The sequence below is a fragment of the Octopus sinensis genome, linkage group LG1, assembly GCF_006345805.1.
Source record: "Octopus sinensis linkage group LG1, ASM634580v1, whole genome shotgun sequence".
NCBI classification, from domain to species: domain Eukaryota; kingdom Metazoa; phylum Mollusca; class Cephalopoda; order Octopoda; family Octopodidae; genus Octopus; species Octopus sinensis.
The window spans coordinates 205,097,136-205,119,654 of record NC_042997.1 but is presented as its reverse complement, the minus strand read 5'-3'; the positions used below and the strand labels follow the sequence as shown (position 1 = coordinate 205,119,654).

Here is a 22,519-nt window from a genome sequence, read left to right as displayed (position 1 = left end):
TAAGATATTTATCTTCACTCGTATACCACCTACACTTATAAATAATAAGTTACGGTGACTTAAACACACCACCACCATCGGTTGTCAAGGGATGTTGAGGGGATAAATACAAACATGTAAACATATACACACACATACATACACATACACAAATATATATATATATATATATATATATATATATATATATATATATATATATATATATATATATATATATATATATATATATATATATATATATGCATATACGTTTATTACGACGGGCTTGTTTCAGTTTCCGTCTACCAAATCCACTCACAAGGCATTGGTCGGCCCGAGGCTATAGTAGAAGAAACCTGCCCATGATGCCACGCAGTGGGACTGAACCCGAAACCATGTGATTCATAAGCAAGTTACTTACCACACAACAACTCCTCTATATATATATTTATACATACATTTACAAAACTATATTCATACATATTTTGCCTATCGCTGCGTTAGGGACCTCAGATCTGAAAAAGCTCTGAGCTCTTTCAGCTAAACATAGCCTACAGGTATTTGATCCATTAACATAAGGTATGGATTTCTCAATTAGTTTCCACCTAATCACATATGGTGTTTCGGTAGCTTTCAAACTACATACATGGCTAGCCAACTTAATAGCTTTGCTTTTGTCCTTATGTCGGAAAGAGGCTATGTGATTAGCATAGCGATTTTTTAAATTCCCCTTCACATAGTCCAATATAGGTTTTCTTATCAGTTGTATTAACATTTAGCGTAGCAGTAACTTCTGCATCATATATGACAAATTCAATCATACATCGTTGGTCAAGTGGACAGGACCCTGGGTTGCGACAGTTACAACTGGATTTAGGCTCTTGGTATTCATCACGTGTAACGATACTCTTCATGTCCGGGCAACAGCTGCTATAGGATAATTTCATAAAACGCCTATTAAATACTTTCTTCTATGTGTGGGTTGCTGAAAAGCTGCTGCAACACAAAGAATTCATCATTCTCCTTTGACGATAACTGCTAGTCCTGATTCACAATTCGCTGTAAAGAAAATGCCGGCTCAACGACGTAATTAGAACGAACTTATTTCTCCTTATTCTTCGAACTTTTTTTTTTCACGTATTCGGAATCTCCGACATCTAAAGCGTAGGAGTCGGAAAAGCAGTTCTTCCTGCTTACCGTGTGCCCTTCGGTTATATGAGGTACCTCTTCAGTGCTATAGCTAAAGTGTGTGCTACCCAGAGTAGCCCTTCAATTTGCAGTCCCCGGACTCCGACAAGAATATACATTGCACAGTGTGTATATCGATTGTTGCATTTAACGGTGCGTTGTGTCCAACTCCCTTAAAACCAATATTATTTGATTTCAGTACAGCCTGTACAGGCTTATAGCCTACAGCATACCCCCATAAAAATGCCGCCTGGGACGGACCTCGCCCTCCGCCCCGTTCTAGCTGATTTAGTGCTCTTCTTCAATGTCTGCCAATACAGCCGTTACCATTAATCAAATGTTAATTTCTGACATCACGTCTGCTGCTCTTACCTTCACATAGCATCGGCAACGACATGAGGATTTTAGGATTAATTCCTCACTTTTGAGAGAGTTTCTTGCTTCGATGTATGTAGAAACTCTGACATAGACCGTACTGCATTGTCTGCCACGAGTGCTAAAAGTACTTTGACTCTGAACAAATTTCAGGCACCTTTCTACATGGACTGGAATTGGTTTTTCCACTCACCTTCTTTTTTGCTTTGTGCAACTGTAGGTTACCACGCATCTACTATGTTCTGTAGGCTCTGCTTTGGTTACCATTTTCTTCAACTGTGATAGCCATTACATTTTTAAATCAATCTTTGCTGATATCTTCACTGCAGTGAAAAATGACTCAGTTTTTGCGCTTACATGACCTATTGGTCTGTATACTAACGGATTGACCTGCCACAAAAGTCATAATGGCGATTAGGATATCATTGTTTGATGGGGCAAAAATAGATCTTACATTGACGAGATAGTGTTTGTGGTGGTGGTAGTGATGGTGGCTTCTTTGTTTTGTGAGAAATTGTCAGCTTGCAACAGGAGTGGCGATTCCTTGACGTCAGTTTTCCTTGTAACTCATGAAGCTTTCGATGGCTTTGCTTGAATGTTGTGGCTGTGGTTATCACTGTTTCTACCTTCTCCTGTAGTTTTTACATCCGGTTTAAAATAAATCTTCCTCGTTTCGAATTGTTACACAAAAATGTAACTAAAATGGTTCTTCATTATTACTTTCAGTTTTATAATAAATATTTTCTGTTTGAATATCTATGGAGTAATGAACCTATAACTAATCTTCATTATTTTATGCATTCCATTTTTTTAATTACAGATAACGAAATATGGCTGCCATGCAGATGACAATAACAGCAACCAGTTCTCTTATTCTTTCAATCATTCTTATTATCACACTGACATCACTAAACATCAATGCGAAGGAACTCGACAATGATTGCGAAATGAAAATCCCACCCAGTGTAACGAAGATTTTATCTCGTTTAGTAAAATTGGGAAAAAAGGTTTTCAATTTTGAAGTCCATTTATCAAACAAGACACTTGATGACCTTCTTAATCCTGTACCATTGGATTATTTTGCAAACGCGAGACTCTTTACCTGGATTCCAGATGAACCAGACGGTTTAATAGCATATAAAAATTTCTTCTTTGATTTTTCAATTTACTCTTTGAATTTGTTAAATGTCTACATTGCTAATCCAAGAATTGATATCGATATAAATTGTACAAAACAAAATATTCAAAGACGCGATATAATATATTTGATATTCGAAGAATTGAAAAGATTCGTATTTATACAAAAATCGATAATGGGAAAATCTGGATACATGTGTTTTTTTATAAATTTATCTCAAGACATGAAGAAAAACAATCCTTTCTCATTTGAAGCTTACAGAAGAATTGGTATGAATCGGAATTTGCTGAAGAAATATTGCTGCGAACTCCATAAAAATGAAAGCTATGTTTATCATCCAAAATCCATTTGTGCTGGAAGTAATATTAACGTCAGTATGTTTGCAAATCTTGAAAATATCGTCGCAGCAGTTTTATGCGCATATTTCCCATTGTTTATTAGTTTTGTATCAAAAGCTAAATTACCTTCATTTTCCCATCAAAACACATTGCCATACAAATTAGAATGGATCAACGAAAACCATAATACTTACAATTTCACTGATATTCTGTCCTGGTTATTTTGCTTTCACCATTCCACATTCTTTGCCTCAAGACTAAGAAGATTCTTATTTATTCTATTTCCTCTTTCAATAATTTTCCTGGATCTTTTGATGCATTACTTCGTTTTATATGAAACAATAGAAATTCTTTACCAAGATGGTATACCATTGGGACATCGCGCCTTAATATTAGGAATCCCAGAAAGTTATGAGAATACTGATGGCTTATTTGGTGGTCCCTTTGTGTGGTTTATCTGTTACGTATCTTTCAACTTTATCCTCTTCGTTCTTCCCAGTCGAACAAGTGAGACTATCGCTTATAATACATTACATCAAAGATCCACTTGCACGTTTCTCATTCAAAATATTAGATTATTAGAGAAGTATGGCAGTTTAGATGTTTCTACTCTACAGGATTATGATCAACTCTATGCAATAATGAAAGCTAATATTTCTACTGCTTTAAACCCAAATTTCTGGTATTTAATAATTCATACTTGGATTAATCGTATAAAGAAAATTTGGTTATATTTCTACGGAAGAAATATTTTCTGGAAATTCATTACACTTTGGCTCTTTCTTTCCATTACAATTTTATTTTCTGCATTTTGTATGTGTGAATTATTTCTGTGCATCGTGTATTACGGAATCCCATTTGTTTATTTGATTCCGACTTTACCATTAAGTTATTCTAGAGTTTATATTTTCCCTCTCTATGAAAATCCAAATTATATTTTTAAGATTGTTGCTGCAGTTCTAACTTTTCTATCCTTACCGTTTTGTATATTATGGGAACTTTCTTCAATGTACATTTTTGTTGTAACTATGGAAGTTCTATGCTCCTATATATTTACAATAGGTATCTCCGTACTGGCTAAACCTGATAATGTCGGTGACGTATGGTTTGCTGCCATGTTTTTCGTGTATGGCGTTACAATTGTGAACGCCATCATGAAGCAGTATCAATCGGTAATATTTAATTCTGTAAAGCTCACGAACATTTTTCGTCCAAATTTAGTTCAGACAAAATATGGAGAAGAATTCATAAATGCCAGTTTGTTTAAGACAATTGTTAACCGTCGTTTTCCATTGAGATTCGAGATTGGTAAATCCATTGTAAAACTGTTTCTAATCGTATCTTTTTTCTTTGCTTGCAACAATATAATAAGTCGAGAAGACTTGGACTTATCAGCGTTCACAAGGATTACTCTGATATTAATGACGTCTTTGATACCGAATCTTTTGTCGATAATGAACACTAGATTTGTTCTTGATATAACCCTGTCAGATAAAATCGTTGAAACAATCAAATCATATGAAGAAGAGAATGAATCTCATCTCTTTTAATCAACAAAATAATATTAAAAAATATATTATTCGTAGATTTATATGTTATCTGCAAGTATACCGTGCATATTGTACCATAGGCTATACATTCACAGGAAGGCGCAGCTAGTTTATATATGCGTATACCCATACATATATTCATATGTTCATATTTCCATGCATGCGTCAAATTCATATACAGAGTACGATGGGTAAATTGTCGCCATTTAATCACTTAAATTTTGCGCATGCGCATTGTTTTGGGGGATTTTGTCGACTACACAATATAGTAGGGTCAGTTGGGCACCATGACACAATTCACTCTGTCAGAAATTTAGAAACGACATGCTGTACTGCTTGGCATTCGCGCCGGAATCTCCACTACAAAGATTTTAGTGTGAATCTGAGGAGAGGGCAGAGGATTGGGAAGGAGTTGGATGAGTCTAATGGTGATTGCGAAGGTACGACAGCTCGGAATCTACACTCTGATCATTTTGATGAGAACAAAAAGACATCCTGAATTTGTTGATGAGATCCAGGATATAATTGACAACGATCCTTCTCAGTTAATCAGGCCCATTGTCAGGGACTTGGAAGTTTCTATGGAACCTCACCGCATACCTTATAGCATACCTTTGGAACTTCACCGTTCAAACTGACAGAAAGATAGACGCGAATAGGCCAGACATTATATTGGAGAATTTCAGACAAATGTCATGCCTCCCCATTGATATGATTTTCTTAATCAGCATAAATGTATGTGTCAAGACTTACCAAACACTGGGCAAGTATAAAGATCTTGAAATAGAAATTGGCAAAACGTGGATCCTCAAGACTAAAACAATACCTTTGTGATCGGTGGCCAGGAATAACAGCAAAAGGGGCTGATTACTACCCATCTTAGATAGAAATAAAAAAAAAAGTAAGAATTTCTGAAAATAGTGCTCATAGGAACTATTCATATGCTACGTAAAATATTGTCTATGTAATTCCCCAAAACATTTTAATTCGTAAACAGTGTGAAAATACTTCTAAATGTACATAACAGCAAACACCTTTTACTGTCACCTTAACATCAGAATATCACCTTATGATCAAATTTCTTTGAAAATAAACTTCTAATTTACTTATATTTTGACAGACATTCTCTAAAACAATACAAAAGGATCTTTCTCGTAAAACGAAAACTCGTAAAACAGAGCAATAATTTCCCATTAGTAGTAATGTTATAAATCGTAATTCGTTCCCAGAACAAAATATTTTACTTATAAAATTTATAAAACTCGTAAATAAATGACAATAAAACAACAGTAACATGTAAAGAATATTTTATGTAAAGTACAAACATGTCAAGATCATTTATAATAAAAAATATTATTATAATCGTTGTCTGAATTACTTTCACTCGTACTAGACTCGTGCACACCTTCTCACTTGTAGGCGCAATCGTGATTCATAAGCACTCGTCGACGGACTTGTAGATTTCTTTTTAAAAACAAGTCGAGAATTGTTTGCTTTGTAGATGCTTTCTTTTGCTGCCTATAAATTTCAGGGCAACGTACAGAAGCATTTGTTATGGAAGTAGAAACTTTCGCAATTCGTTGAAAATTTGGATCTTGTGCTTGAAATATAAAACTCGTAAAGCGGGTCCCTGTAAAGGGAGGTATTACTACATTCAGTGCATAATCAAAAATATGGCATGTTGGTCATAATACCAAGTTGAACTTCAAATTGAGGTCTGTGGGTGAGACTTGGAGTCAACTTGTACAAATACAAAGCAAACGCCAAACATATAATAGTAATAATAACAAGAGCAGTGATGATAATGATAACATTGAAGGAAGTGATTGGAATCTTCCCATGTCTTGATTGATGATACATGTAGTGATAGTGTCTCAACAAACACTCTGGTAATTGCGCAACATGATAATCACTACCTTACATGAGTGACAATGAAAAAATGGACCAGCACACACGACGTAGATGGAACTAACAAGTCAATGCTGTGGTCATGGAGTGTTACTACCTGAGCAACTCTGTAGAGGAAAATGGTGTTCATATTAGGAGGATAACGACAACGTATGGTGAATGGAGAGAAAGAGGATTGTTTCAACTCAAGGAACAGAGTTTATGTAATCAAGCTAGAGCAATAAGTAGAAATTGTTGATTCGCAGAGATAGAGCTCGAAGCTATCGAAAGACCGGTTTTGGAAAACAGCAGCAGAGCAAACGATGAAAATACAGTTCCTACTGATAAAAGTAATCCCATAGCAGAAGAAATGGTGCGAAATCTCTAATAAACCACAAGAAAGCAACAATGATAGCGTGCTCGATAAGAGACATATAGATGGCTTGGAAGGAGACAATAAAACTAATGGTGATATGACATCAGAATAAAAAAAAACTCACAGAAACAAATAATTTGATCAGGGCAGCGAATATTGTTGTAGGAGAAAATGTGGGTGTTGATGACACGAAAAATAAATACAATGGGAGTGAGAAAAGAAAAGATCCATGGTGGAAAAGAAGAATACAGGTGGGGTTAGATATGCTCTGGAAGGACATTTCCGACTTTGACCAAAAAGAGAAGGGGAGAGTTTAAAAGCGAACAGAAATAGAGGGCACTGAACAGGAAATATAATATTGAAAGAAAGGGCCTGTGAGTGGTCATGGAGGAACTGAAACAGCGCATCGTTGCAAAGAAAGCAAAGATGGGAAGATACGACCAAAGAGTGGAAAGATACCAGCGGAATAGGTTATTCAGAGTAGATCAAAAGAGATTCTACAAAGAAATAAATGGTGAGTGTACAAATGAAAAGTTAGTACCAGATAACATTGAAAGTGAAAGGTTTTGGAGTGACATCTGGTGCAAAGACAAGGAACACAAGAAGGATGCTGAACGGTTGCAATAACTGAATCAACAGTAGTCTGTCCAAAACAGGCAGAACAAAGGCATTTCATTTAAGGAAGTGAAAGAATCAGAAACAAAATGGGCAAATTGAAGGCCCCGGGACTAGATCGAGTTGAAGGCTACTGGATTAAAAGATTTGGTGTATGTCATGCCCGAATAGCTGCACAACTCAACTCCTTATTAAATACCGACAAAGTAACACTACACTGGTTGACATTGGGTAGGACAGTGCTGTGCTTGAAATCATCGAAAAAGGCAATACGGTAAACAATTACAGGCCGATATCCTGCTAACCACTTACGTGGGAATTATTGACTGGATTACTCGCAGAATCAGTGTACGGACATCTGGTACCAAGGATCAACTTCTGATAAACAAAACTGTACTTAGGGACTATAAGTGGAAGAAGAGTAACTTAGCCATGTCATGGATCAATTATCGTAAGGCGTACTACATGGTCCTACATTCTTGGATTATAGAATGTATGAACCTACTTGGTATTCCATCGAATGTTGAGCGATTGCTTGGAAAAATAGGGCGAAGTGGAGGACGGAACTGACAGCATATGGAAGAAGTTTAAGGACAATAGAAATCAGGTGAGGCATCTTCCAAGGGGACTACCTGTCCCCACTGATCTTTGTAATGTGCATGATACAACTAACACTGATTGTGAGGAAAGCAAAGGCTGGGTATGTATTCAAAATCCGCCAAAAGAAGTCAACCATTTGTTATTCATGGATGACGTCAAATTTTATGGTAAAGATGAAGCCTAAGTCAGTTCCCTCGTTGGTACGGTATATACCGTCAGTGCTGATATCAAAATGAAGTTTGGATTTAGAATGTGTGGTGTGTTAGACTTGAGTAGAGGCAAAATCATATGTATGGATGGGCAATCGATACCGTCGGGGGAGGTTATGAAGCAGATAGAAGAGACGTGCTATAAGTACTTGAGGATATTGGAAATGGATAAAATGATGGAGAAGGAAATGAGAGTAAAATTTAAGGAGAAGTACTTGTGCAGACTGAGTCTGATCCTTAATTCGAATTCAAACGCAAGGAATAAGATTGAATCTATCAATACCTGGGCGGTTTCACTCCTCAGATATGGAGTAGGGGTAATCGCATGGGCAGTAGACAAACTAAATAGCTTATGAAGAAAAACAAGGACGTTGCTAACTAGATAGGGGTTACTCAACCCAAAAAGTGACACAGACAGATTGTATGTACCAAGAAAATGTGGGAGAAGAGGACTGATTGGATGCGAACACAGCATTAGAGCAAAAGTAAGCAACATAATATGGTGTGTAAAAGATGCCACAGAACCGCTTTAATTGAAATTAAGAAGGTCAGGCTTGTGTAAGATGGAAGATTGCAAAAATGGAGCCCTGTCCAAGGATTTGAGAATGAATGCGACTGAAAATAGGTGGATAAAGAAAATAATGCATGCACAATTTGATAGGGATATTTGAAAATAGGGCAGAGAGAGACAAAAGATTACTAAGGATGACAGAATGTGATTTAAGACCTGAAACGGAGGCTCTAATCTGCGCTTCCCAAGTGTAAGCATTAAAAACGAATTACATGAAATACAGAATAGACAACACATCTAAGGAGCGATATATTAAAAACTGGCAAAACTAAAAAATGTTGAGGATAAATTAAGTTTATTATTGTTTCTGAAAATGCTAGTCATATTTCATTTCTACACAGTTTTGCTGCGGTTTATTTAGTTTAAATTCTTTATCCCTCAGTTTCTACTAAGACAGAGTAAAACTAATAATAGAGAAGTGAAAATAAATCTTTGGAAACAGCAACGCCGCCATGACTTACGGGGCAACGATAAGCACGCTTTCAAGGGAGATAATCAGAGAAAGACTTGAAGGTTAAAATAAGATCGTAATACTTCATGTAAAGTAAAGTAAATATAACAAATGATCCAGAATCCTTGTTCGGTCCCGGACCGATCAGAAAGTCTTATCAGCTCGTGCTAGTCACGAGACTAAACATCCCTGAAAGTTTCATCCGAATCCATCCAGCAGTTCTTGAGATATCTTTTCCACGGACAAACAAACACGACTGAAAACAATACCTCCGCCTTAGTTAAGGCAGAGGCTATAATGATGATGATGATATTGATGATATTGATGATGATGATGATGATGATGACGACGACGATGATGATAATGACAGTAGCAGTCAGTGGCGTTCATGGCTTCTCATCTTAAGTGATTGGAAGTGTTATCATGTACATGTTTTTTCTTGGTATAAAAGATGGGTCACAGCAAATATTCTAGTCAAACCACAGGATATGCTTGTCAGTTGTTTGACTTTAACCACTTGAGCATTTCCCTTAGTGGCTGACGATATGTGCATCTCTGATCACGAGCAGAAATAGTGGGGGAGCATCATGGACATGTGTTGAAAGGAATTGTTAAAGGTTTGGACAATTCACTTTTGGAAACATGGGTGGTTCACTCCACATCCATAAACAATCCTTATTCAGGGACCTTTTGAACGGGATGGGTTACTCGACCAGAAGAAAATTCTAACTGGGCCCCACCTGCAAGGTCATGCGTTGTTTATCTTGATATGAGATCATCATGTCGCGCACATACGTTTGTGATGCATGTGCCTGGTGTACCCTTATCAGACGGGTAGTCATGATGGGTATACTGGGCTCCGTATATTTTACCCCAGTGTCACTTTGATGGCAAGCACTATTCTCTCACTCAATTATAATAAAAATAATAATAATAATAATAATGATAATAATAATTATAATATTAATAAAAATAATAATAATAATAATAATAATAATGATAATGATAATAATAATACTAAAATTATAATAATAATACTAAAATTATAATAATAATAGTAGTAGTAGTAGTAGTAGTAGTAGTAGTTATAGGAATAATAATAATAATAATAATAATAATGATGATGTTGATGATGATGATAATTATACTAATAATAATAATAATAATATAATGATAATAATAATGATAATAATAATAATAATAATAATAATAACGAGAATAGTAGTAGTAGTAAAAGTAATAATAATAATATTATTATTATTATTAATAATAATAATAATAGAAATAATAATAATAATAGTAGTAGTAGTAGTAGTAGTAGTAGTAGTAGTAGTAGTGGTGGTGGTGGTGTGGTGGTGGTGGTAGTAGTAGTACTTGTACTAGTAGTAGTAGTAATAGTAGTAGCAGTAGTAGTAGTCGTACTACTACTACTACTACTACTACTACTCGTAGTAGTAGTAGTAATTATACACAAGGCCTCAATTTTTGGGAAGGGATTACGTAGATTACATTGACCCCAGTAAGTAAAAACAGAAAATAAACAAACAGAGAAACGAGACGTGCAACACAAAGTACATTCCTCTTCATCAGTTGTACCTGTTTCATCTACTTTGCGTTTTGAAAGTAAGGACAATACGCAACTTCGTTGAAACAGTCCTTCCCGTAGAGCAAATTAAATAAAATATGGGATTTTTTGCAGAGGGTGAAAGCGGTAACATGTTCTTAATAATGATGCGCACTCTTAACCTTTCTCTCCCTCTCCCTTTCTCGGCCTTCATTCTTTTGGCTTTCCTTTTCTTCTACCTTACTGTCTCTCCCTCTCTCTCTCTCATTCTTCATTATTTTCTCTACAACCATTCTCTTTTTTCTCTCCCTTTCTCTCACTCCTCCTCCTCCCTCCCGTCGTTGACCCGCGTCGAGACCTCTGCGACTGTCCTGGTTGCCTTCAAGTAGAGATGGCACTTTCTGTTGCTCCTTCGCCATTCTCAAAAAATAGCGTTCGTAAAAAAATTTATCTCGTTCGGCTTAACAGCCCTTCTTTTTTGTGTTATGTCCTGTCTTTTACTGTTTATATTTTGTTCTGTCGTTACTGTCCTGTTTTTGTTACCATTTTTACCCCTCCGCAAAAAATCACAAATTTTATTTAATTTGATTTTCGCGGGAAGGATTGTTTCATTAAAGTAATGTAAACGTGGAGTAGATGAAACAAAGGCGATTGAAGAAGGGGAATTTTCCTTGTTTTGTATGTCCTGTACTCTATTATTTTGTTGCTTAAGAAAAATGTCCATTTCCTTGGTTTTGTGTTTATGTTTTCGTTTCTCATTGTGTTCGACGTTTTTTTGGTGTCCTGTACCCATATATGCATGTATATATACATGTAGAGGTAGGTACGTACATATATGTATGTATATACGCATATGTTTTATTTATTTATTAATTTATATATATACATATATATATATATATATATATATATATATATATATATATATATATATATATATAAATAAATATATATACTTTTCTATTCTAGGCACAAGGCCCGAAATTTTTGGGGATGGGGCCAGTTGTTTACATCGACCCTAGTAGGCAACTGGTACAGAATTTATCGGCACCGAAAGGATGGAATGCAAAGTCGTTCTCGACGGAATTTGAACTCAGAACGCAATGGCAGACGAAATACCTATTTCTTTACTACCTCCAAGGGCTAAACACAGAGAGGACAAGCAAGGACAGACAAACGGATTAAGTCGATTATATTGACACCAGTGAGCAACTAGTACTTAATTTATTGACCTCGAAAGGATGAAAGGCATATTCGACCTCGGCTGAATTTGGATTCAGAACGTAACGGCAGACGAAATACCGCTAGGTATTTCTCCAGGTTGGCCAACGATTCTGTCAGCCAGCAGAACGTATATACAACACTATAATCTACTATACATACATATATCTCTCCATACATATATATGTAAATAGGCGCTGGCCCCCTTGTACACACATGAGTCGGCAGACATATTGAAAGAAAATATTAGTTTAAAACAATTTAAAATTTAGCTTATTTGGAATGTAAGAGTAATGCTTCCTGTATCAAATAATTGATGTTTGTACAGTAAAAATAACAATTTAAAAATAATCATTCGTTTCTGGCCAGTTTTTCACATTCGAATTTGAGTTCTTAGCAGCATACAGAAAGAAACTACTCTCCTGGAAGGAACCAAATGTTGCAACTATGTGAGTTTCAATTCTCTTTTTGTAGTTTTCAGTTTTATCCACATTTTCTCGCGATATTGTAATATAAATTCTCTCTGATTATTCACAGCTACTTCACCATTTGTATATTTATACATACATTTATAAAACTATATTCATACATATTTTCGCAACCGCTGAGTTAAGGACCTCAGATCTGAAAAAGATCTGAGCTCTTTCAGCTAAACATAGCCTACAGGTATTTGATCCATTAACATAAGGTATAGATTTCTCAATTATTTTCCACCTAATCACATATGGTGTTTCGGTAGCTTTCAAATTACATACATGACTAGCCAACTTAATAGCTTTGCTTTTGTCCTTATGTCGGAAAGAGGCTATGTGATTAGCATAGCGATTTTTTAAATTCCCCTTCACATGATCCAATATAGGTTTTCTTATCAGTTGTATTAACATTTAGCGTAGCAGTAACTTCTGCATCATATATGACAAATTTAATCATACATCGTTGGTCAAGTGGACAGGACCCTGGGTTGTGACAGTTACAACTGGATTTAGGCTCTTGGTATTCATCTCGTGTAACGATACTCTTCATGTTGGGGCAAAAGCTGCTATAAGATAATTTCTTAGAAAGCCTATTAAATACTTTCTTCTATGTGTGGGTTGCTGAAAAGCTGCTGCAACACAAAGAATTCATCATTCTCCTTTGACGATAACTGCTAGTCCTGATTAACAATTCGCTGTAAAGAAAATGCCGGCTCAACGACGTAATTAGAACGAACCAATTTCTTCTTATTCTTCGAAATTGTTTTTGTGCATATTCGTAATCTTCGACATCTAAAACGTAGGAATCCGATAAATTTGTTTTGCAAAATATGTATTTTTCAAGGAGAGGTGCGAAGCTGCATTAGCCCTAATACTCCAATGGCCTGCGCAAGACATATCCCCTGACAGTCAAGCCCGACTTCTTCGCCGAACGAACAGGAGAATCGAGGGAAAAGGCGAATATCTAGCGCTTATTTACGTTATAGCTAACCTCCTCGTACAAATAACTTAATCTTTTCGCATTTTGCGCTGCCGTTATTTGTCGTAAGTTTTAATAAAAGTTTTTGTTAATTGGATTTCTTATTATATAATTCGGTTTTATTTTATTAGCGTCATTGGTATTTTTATCTATACTAAATACTATTTCAATTTTTCTACCTTTATCTCACCCGATATGATTACCATCCAAATTCCTATCGCTTTTATCAGAGGATATAAACTTATTTTTCTTAATATCATCATTAGGATATATGTATTTGCTTTGGGACCCATTCGCCTTGAAGACCGGTGATTGTCGTGCGCTGATGACGGGTAATTACTCATAAACCAGGGTCCGTGCGTATCACGTCAGGTCGACGATGGGAAGGATGGCTTCCCTTTGCAAATACTGATAGGACACAGAAAGTGTGTCAATAGCCAGCTGGAGAAGATGTTCTCCTGGGGCTACAAGCTACAGTATACACATATCTGTACATACATATATATGTAAATAGCCGCATGCCCCTTAGTACACACATGAGTCGGCAGACATATTGAAAGAAAACATTAATTTAAAACAATTTAAAATTTAGCTTGTTTGGAATGTAAGAGTAATGCTTCCTGTATCAAATAATTGATGTTTGTACAGTAAAAATAACAATTTAAAAATAGTCATTCGTTTCTGGCCAAATTTTCACATTCGAATTTACGTTCTTAGCAGCATACAGAAAGAAACTACTCTCCTAGAAGGAACCAAATGTTGCAACTATGTGAGTTTCAATTCTTTTTTATAATTTTCAGTTTCATCCACATTTTCTCGCGATATTGTAATATAAATTCTCTCTGATTATTCACAGCTACTTCACCATTTGTATATTTATACATACATTTATAAAACTATATTCATACATATTTTCGCAACCGCTGAGTTAAGGACCTCAGATCTGAAAAAGATCTGAGCTCTTTCAGCTAAACATAGCCTACATGTATTTGATCCATTAACATAAGGTATAGATTTCTCAATTATTTTCCACCTAATCACATATGGTGTTTCGGTAGCTTTCAAACTACATACATGGCTAGCCAACTTAATAGCTTTGCTTTTGTCCTTATGTCGGAAAGAGGCTATGTGATTAGCATAGCGATTTTTTAAATTCCCCTTCACATGATCCAATTTAGGTTTTCTTATCAGTTGTATTAACATTTAGCGTAGCAGTAACTTCTGCATCATATATGACAAGTTTAATCATACATCGTTGGTCAAGTGGACAGGACCCTGTGGTTAGCCACATTTCAATGGCAAATATACTTCACAAAATTTATGTATTTTTGTTAAATTTCAATTTTTCTCTATATTCCACCTTACTCACTGCTAGGTTATAATGGTCTTCGTTTTGCGAAATGCTTGGCGGTATTTCGTCTGTCTTTACGTTCTAAGTTCAAATTCCGTCGAGGTCGGCTTTGCCTTTCATCCTTTCGGGGTCGATAAATTAAGCACCAGTTGCGTACTGATGTCGATCTAATCGACTTAATCCGCTCCACCAAAATTCCGGACCTGGTGCCTTGATGAGAAAAGACAAAGATAATAGTCTTACTTTTGCGAAATGCTTGGCGGTATCTCGTCTGCCGTTACGTTTTGAGTTCAAATTCCGCCTAGGTCGACTTTGCCTTTCATCCTTTCGGAGTCGATACATTAAGTACCAGTTACGCACTGGGGTCCATGTAATCGACTTAATCCGTTTGTCTGTCCTTGTTTGTCCTCTCTGTGTTTAGCCCCTTGTGGGTAGTAAAGAAATAGGTATTTCGTTTGCCTTCTTCACCAGCCGTTAGGTTCGAAATATGTGCAGATACCTTTTCAGCTATTTTCTATCTTATGGATGATTGCTGTTTTTATAAACGAATTTTTTGTGTGTTTAATATTTATTTTATTAAACCGATTAATTACCTCATATGAGCTAGACCAAAGTGTAAGATTAATTATATTTCTTGATCCGGGTATATACTCATCCATAATCAGCTTACTTATCTAGCCTATGTCAGATTTTGATGGGTATATATTAGTCTTGAAATTAGTTTTGTGATATTTAATGTTAAGTCTTGGTAGTTTAACTTTCTAAGGTGCAGATTTATTGACGATCTTATATTTATCCATTATCTAACTGGCTATTAAGTTTATTCTTTTTAGATTGCTTCTGCTTGTTACTTTATAGTTCTTTTGGTTGGGATAAAACAGGATGTGCAAAAAGTCTCTCCGCAGTAAGTATTTTATTGCAAAATAAATATCTTATTTGATGGTTTATAAGACGCGACTTTATTTCTTTTTTTTAACCCCCAAATGGTTTTAAAAATCCCTCTGAGTCCAATGCACTTAATAATGTTCGTCCTTCGGGTTCGAAGATGACCAGTGACATCATTTGGTGGAATTACTCCTCTGAGACCGGAGGTGGCTGGTGAGGCCAATCCGGGCAAGAAAGCCCCTCCCACAGGTGGGGCAGAAGTGGGTAGGGGCTGTGCTATTGGTGCAGGTGGCTCTGGTTTTCCGCATCTGGCGTTTCTGTTCTGCTGACTGAATCCGTCTCTCCTCGGCTGTCTTTGCTCCTGTGGTGATTGCGCTGCGCCAGGATGAGCGGTGTCTCCCAAGTTTCTGTGCCGATGGAGAAGTCTTTGAGAGAGACTTTGAGACTGTCCTTGAAGCGCTTCTTCTGCCCTCCGATTTTGCATTTTCCCTGGCTGAGTTCACCGTAGAAGAGCTGTTTTGGGATGCGAGTGTCGGACATGCGGGAGACGTAACCTGCCCATCTCAGCTGGGCCTTGCGCATGATCGTGATGGTGCTAGGGAGATCTGCCTACTTCAGAACTTCCGTGTCTGGGACTTTGTCCTGCCAGCGGATGTGAAGGAGGTTCCGAAGACACCTTAGGTGGAAGTGGTTTATCTGGCGCTCGTGCCTTCGGTAAGCAGTCCACGTCTCGCAGCCGTATAGTAGGGTGGTAAGCACGACTGCCCGGTAGACCTTCAGCTTGGTGTTGAGGCTGATTCCTCTCCGCTCCCAGACTTTCTTTCGCAGTCTCCCAAACGTGCTGCTTGCCTTGGAGATTCTGTTGATGATTTCAGCATCTATGTTGGCATTGCAGGAGAGAGTGCTGCCCAGGAAGGTGAAGTTTTCCACCACTCGTAGGATCCGTCCGTTCACCTTTATCTGAGGCTCATGGTATTGTTAGCCGGGGGCTGGCTGAAACATCACTTCGGTTTTATTGGCACTGATGGTGAGACCGAAGTTGTCACAGGCTGATGAGAACCTGTCCATCCCGAGCTGCATCTTCTGTTCATCGATTGCGTTAAGGGCGCAGTAGTCAGCAAAGAGAAAGTCTCTGATGTCTGTCTCCCTCAACTCTGTGACGGCCTGCAATCTTCTGGAGTTGAAAAATTTCCCGTCCGTCCTGTACTTGATGTCGATACCGGACTTGCAGTCCCTGAAGGCATCGGACATCATTGCCGAGAACATGATGCTGAACAGTGTTGGGGCCAGGACACAGCCCTGCCTGACTCCGTTGGTCACCTGGAAGACTTCAGATGAGTTGCCGTCTTCAAGGACTCTGGCTGTCATTCCGTCGTGGAACTGGCGGACAATTGCAATAAATTTGCTGGGGCAACCAAATTTTCCCATGACCTTCCAGAGTCCCTCCCGACTGACTGTATCGAAAGCCCTGGTGAGGTCAACAAAGGTCATGCAGAGGTCAAGGTGCTGCTCCATGCATTTCTCCTAGAGCTGGCGGGCGACGAATATCATGTCAGTGGTCCCTCGACCTGCGCGGAAGCCACACTGGCTCTCAGGGAGAAGGCCTTGCTCCAAGTGTTCCAGAAGGCGGTCAAGCAGGACTCGGGCAAGGATCTTGCCTGCTATGTACAAGAGGGAGATTCCTCGGTGGTTGTCGCAGGTCTGGCGATCTCCTTTCCGCTTATAAATGTGGACGATTGTTGCGTCCCGGAAATCTTGAGGGAGTTGTTCCCTGTCCCACATCGACTGGAACAGGCTGGTGAGCTGACTGATCATGGTGGGGCCGCCCGACTTGAACACTTCTGCAGGGATGGAACAGCCGGCTCGTGGTTTGTCGGCACCTGGGGTAGTCGTGCGATGGCTTCCTCGTTGATCTGGGCTGGTCGGTTGAGCACGATGTTAAAATGCTGCCCCCATCTCTCCAGGATCAGCCTCTTGTTAGTCAGGAGTGAGGTTCCATCAGAGCTGAGCAGGGTGGTTGATCCAAAGGAGGACTGCAGTCCATAGACAGCTTTCAGCACCTCATAGAATTTCTTGGTGTCGTGTTTGTCTGCATATCCCTGAATCTCATCCGCCTTGGCGCTTAACCATGCGTCTTTCATGAGGCGGAGTTTTGCCTGGACTGTGCTGCGAATGTTGTTGAAAGCAGCCTTCTTTGCCGTGCAGGTGGTATCATTTTGGTGGGCCCGAAGCAGACGGCGTTTCTCTTCCATGAGCTTTTGGATTTCCTGGTCGTTTTCGTCGAACCAGTCCTGGTGGTTCCTCGTAACTTGGCCTAGAGTTTCAAGGGCGATGGAATGAGCCGTGTCCCTGAATGATTCCCACTGCTCATCGATGCTGGACTGGTCATTCCGAATGTCCAACAGCTTGCTGTCCATACGTGACTGGAGATCTTGTGCAGTCAGCTGGTTCTTTAATTTCGTGATGATAAGCTTCCTCGTCATTTTCTGACCCTGTGGTCTTCTCTTAGGTTGGATGTAGAAATCCATCCTGGAGATGATGAGGCGATGGTCCGCCCAGCAATCAGCTCCACATATGGATTTGACCAGTCTCACGTCCCGCCTGTCTTTCGCCCTGACGATGACGTAATCTATCAGATGCCAGTGTTTGGAGCGTGGATGCATCCATGATGTCTTGTTGTGTGTTGGCAGACGGAACAAGGTGTTGGCGATGGTAAGATCATGAGAGGCGCACGCCCGCAGGAGGAGCTGCCCCTTGTTGTTGCACTTTACGATTCCTTGCTTTCCCAGTACGCGATGCCAGGCTTGGTGGTCAGTCCCGACACGGGCGTTAAAGTCCCCAATGAGGATGAGCTTCCCAGGCTGGGCTGACGTGATGAGGGAGTCAAGTTCCTCATAGAACCTGTCCTTAACTTCTTCAGGGTTGGTCATGGTGGGGACGTAAGCGCTGATGATGGTCGCACTAGTCTTGTTTCCAAGTGGGAGCTGCATCTTCATCAGCTGATCGTTGATACCCTCGGGGGAGCTTTCCAGTTTCCGCACGTGTACTGACTTGATGGCAAAACCAACACCAGCCTCACGACGCTCTTCGCTGCTGCGACCACTCCAAAAGAAAGTGTAGCCACCGCCTCTCTCTGTCAGCTGGCCTTTGTCCGCAAGGCGGGTCTCGCTCACTGCTGCGATATCAACATTGTATCGGCTCAGTTCTCTGGCCACCAGGGCAGTTCGTCTCTCTGGTCTGTCCGCTTTGGTGTTGTCAAGCAGAGTTCTCACGTTCCAAGTTGCGAAAGTGAGCACCTTTGTTCGTTTTCTTTCTTTGTTTCGACCGCTTGGAAAGGACCCCCGCCAGCCGCGGTTTGCTGACCAGGGTGAGGTGAGGCAGGCTATGTTTAGAGCAACCTTTTCTAGCCCCGTCCTCATGCTGCGGAGGCGAGCAGAGCGATCCTGAAGAGAGCTGCTCGGTCACTCAGGTGGGTGCCGGACTCCACTGCTGCCTCAGTTCAGTGAGGGGCGACTACATGTCCTGAGCCGTGTGTGTAGGTTCACGACTGCAGCTCCCAGTGTATCCTCACCTGCTACTTCGCCGTTTCCCCATCGCCACAGGACTTTGTGATGTTGGTGTCATGATGTCATGACGTGCGCGTGACTTGGATTATAGTGAGGGTGACTTGCGCAGAATCAGCCTCACTCTCTCGTCCTGGTGCGCCGGATCCAGTGGCAAGACAAAGTCAAGACGGCTGGGGGTAGACCAGGATGCAGGAGCTGCCGGAAGGTGGCACGCATGGCGCAATCGAACCGCCTTAGGGGCTCCACTCTGGATTTATGTGGGTTTTTGGATGGCCATTGACTCATGAGAGAGTTCCTCTGCTCTTTGACAGGTTTTGTTTTTAGTCCTGTTGGGTGTCCAAATAACCCTCCTCACCAAGAAATCTTGGTGGGGTTGCCAGTTTAGTCGCCAACGACTCGACCATGTAACAAGTTGTACTGGGTTACATGTTACCAGTAGCTCCGAGCGGAGACCTGACACAATGCACTTAATGTAGGCTCAAAACGGTATGTATGTTTACAAAACGTATGCTGCCATTTATTGGTGAACAATCGCCTACGGTAGGTTTATATCGAATATGGATGCAATAAATTGCTTATAATTACCGGTAATAACGTAAAATTATACAGGCAAGTGGAGGAATGAAAATATTATTTTAGTGGTAATTTATTTTACAAAAGTATAGCCTAGACTAATGTGCGTCCTATGCACTCGTGCGTCTTATAAGCCATCAAAAACGGTATTTATAAGATGGTATAAGTCTACAAAAGAATATATTAGTCATTACAAGACTTTAACAAACTTTATAAGAGGTGTTGAAAATGTCGTCCTTCATTTTCAATACAGAAGTTGACTCTTCTACACATGTTTTGAAATACATCTTGGAGAGTCTGACGCGGTATGGACCGTGCGAAGGTGATGATTGCGTCTTTTAGCCTTCACTGCGGTCAGACGTTTTGAATACCCTATAATTTGTTCAGGTGGTATCCAAAATGTAATTAAATTTTACCCTGATGAAGCATCACCAGTCATTAATATCAAAATGCATACCAGGATAGAAAAAATCGACTGTTTTTCTATCCAAAATGGTTTTTCAACCTTATATTCATATATATTTATAGCCTTGTCTGTCGAGATCCACTGTTCCAAAGAAAAAGAATATAATCCTAATAAAGGATAAAAAGTTCAGGGAAATTTCAAATCGGTTGAGTACAAAATCGATCGTATTTTCTGATTGAGATATACAATAATTATAATTTTCGACACACCATATAGACAACAATTTAAAATCCGAACACACCTGGCCTAAAGAAAAGTTAGTATAAACAGCATAATTCTCGGGAAAACTTAATAATATTGAACTGACGTAAGTATGTGCGCCAAATTTATTGATTGTTTGAAGAGATCTCTTGTAGCTGAAGGTGAGGTGTTTTACTTTTCCGAAGCTCAATATTGTGACTGAAGTTGCTTTGTTTACAGTTACACTTGGCGAGTTCGGCTTCGCTTAAACGGATTTCTGAAACGTGAGATAAAATCGTAGATTGATTGGTAACATTTTTTGTTTTGAATCTTTTCGTACATCTACGCTGCTGTTTGTTTGAGGAAATCGTTTCATCGTTGCCAAGCGGTTATTTACCAACCTGAAAACTTCCTATGAACATTCTATGCTTTGCTTCTCTGATGAGGAAATCTTCGACTAAGACCAAAAGTCTAACTGGAAATATAATAAGCAGCTATGTGCAAATCCTTTTGCTGTCTTCTGAAAGATGCACCGTAAGTTCCCGGCAACTGTGATGGTTTTATGAAAGGCATATAACGAAGTTCATGTCATGCCACTTCGCATCTTTCCACAGGGACTTGCAATTAATGTTGTTGGATATGTTGAAGTGCTGGAGACAGTTATCAAAACCTGGATGGGAGAAATTCGCAATGGAAGGCCATACGTATTTCAATAAGACTCAGCACCTTCTGAAAAAGCTCACGTAACACTAAAAGGGCTGTCAGACAACTATTATGAACATATATTAACAAGCTTTTAGCTCCAAATTTCGTCAGATTTAAATTCTATAGACTGTTACGGATGAAGTGTTATCCAAAGGAGACATTCTCACAGTACCATAGATTCATTGAAGACTACCGATGTGTAAACGATGTCTGCAGTGAACAAAGACGGTTAAAATACATTTGCTTTTTCTTAGTTCAGGGTTGTTTAATCAGATTACAAAATATGTTCCCAAACACCTCTTGCACCATCTCTCTTTGAATACAATCATATTTGATTTATTATTATTACCATCATCATCATCATCATCATCATCATTTTTATTATTAAGGCTATATAGGACCGAGGTAACTCAACCAGTTTCACATGATATGGCACTCTTCTATTTATTTCTCTATAACTTCTGGATGAGTTACCTCGGTCCCATAGAGTCTTAACAAAAAGTGGATTAGACTGACGTGGAAGGCACGCTAGATGCCGGAATATCGTTCAACCAATTTCACATGATATGGCACTCTTCTGTTTATTGAGTGTTGTGTGCAACGAATAATACTACCTATGAGTCGGGCAGCAATTACGCTACAACATCCGAAAACGAGATGCCTAGGATATAAAACCACCGCATACAAAAAGGGTTCCTCCCGACGAATGAATGAGTTGGAAGACACTTTCGAGTCTCTGCTGTCTTTGTCAAGAGCCCCGATTCCTGCTTACCGCGTTCCCTTCTGATGTATGTGGCACCTCTTCATTGCTATAGCTAAAGTCTGTGCTACCCGGAGCAGCCCTTCAATTTGCAGTCCCCGGAATCCCACAAAAGATATATCGTTTGTTGCATTTAACGGTGCGTAGTGTCCATCTCCCGACATGAAAACCACTATTATTTGATTTCAATACAGCCTGTACTGGCTTATAGCCTACAGCATATACCCATAAAAATGCCGCCTGGGACGGACCTCGCCCTCCGCCCCGTTCTAGCTGATTTAGTGCTCTTCTTCAATGTCTGCCAATACAGCCGTTACCATTAATCAAATGTTTATTTCTGACATCACGTCTGCCGCTCTTACCTTCACACCGCATCGGCAACAACATGAAGATTTTAGGATGAATTCCTCACTTTAGAGAAAGGTTCTTACTTCGATGTATGTAGAAACTCTGACATAGACCGTACTGCATTGTCTGCCACGAGTGCTAAAAGTACTTTGACTCTGAACAAATTTC

At 39.1% G+C, this 22,519-nt stretch overlaps 2 protein-coding genes across 6 annotated transcripts in view; one reads left to right on the top strand and one right to left on the bottom strand.

Annotated features, from left to right (window-relative positions):
• Window positions 1-22,519, bottom strand: part of LOC115209402 — a 215,593-nt gene that overhangs the window by 145,178 nt on the left and 47,896 nt on the right. The window contains exon 3 of one of the 3 annotated variants that reach the window (XM_036508717.1): window positions 11,027-11,032. The exons of the other annotated variants lie outside the window; for them this stretch is intronic. The gene's annotated coding sequence lies outside the window, so the exon portion shown is untranslated. The remainder of the gene's footprint in view (window positions 1-11,026; window positions 11,033-22,519) is intronic. 3 annotated transcript variants of the gene reach the window in all.
• Window positions 1-22,519, top strand: part of LOC115232382 — a 137,672-nt gene that overhangs the window by 86,681 nt on the left and 28,472 nt on the right. Inside the window, exon 1 of one of the 3 annotated variants that reach the window (XM_036508783.1) lies at window positions 14,227-14,286. The exons of the other annotated variants lie outside the window; for them this stretch is intronic. The gene's annotated coding sequence lies outside the window, so the exon portion shown is untranslated. Of the gene's footprint in view, window positions 1-14,226; window positions 14,287-22,519 lie in introns of those variants that run through there. 3 annotated transcript variants of the gene reach the window in all.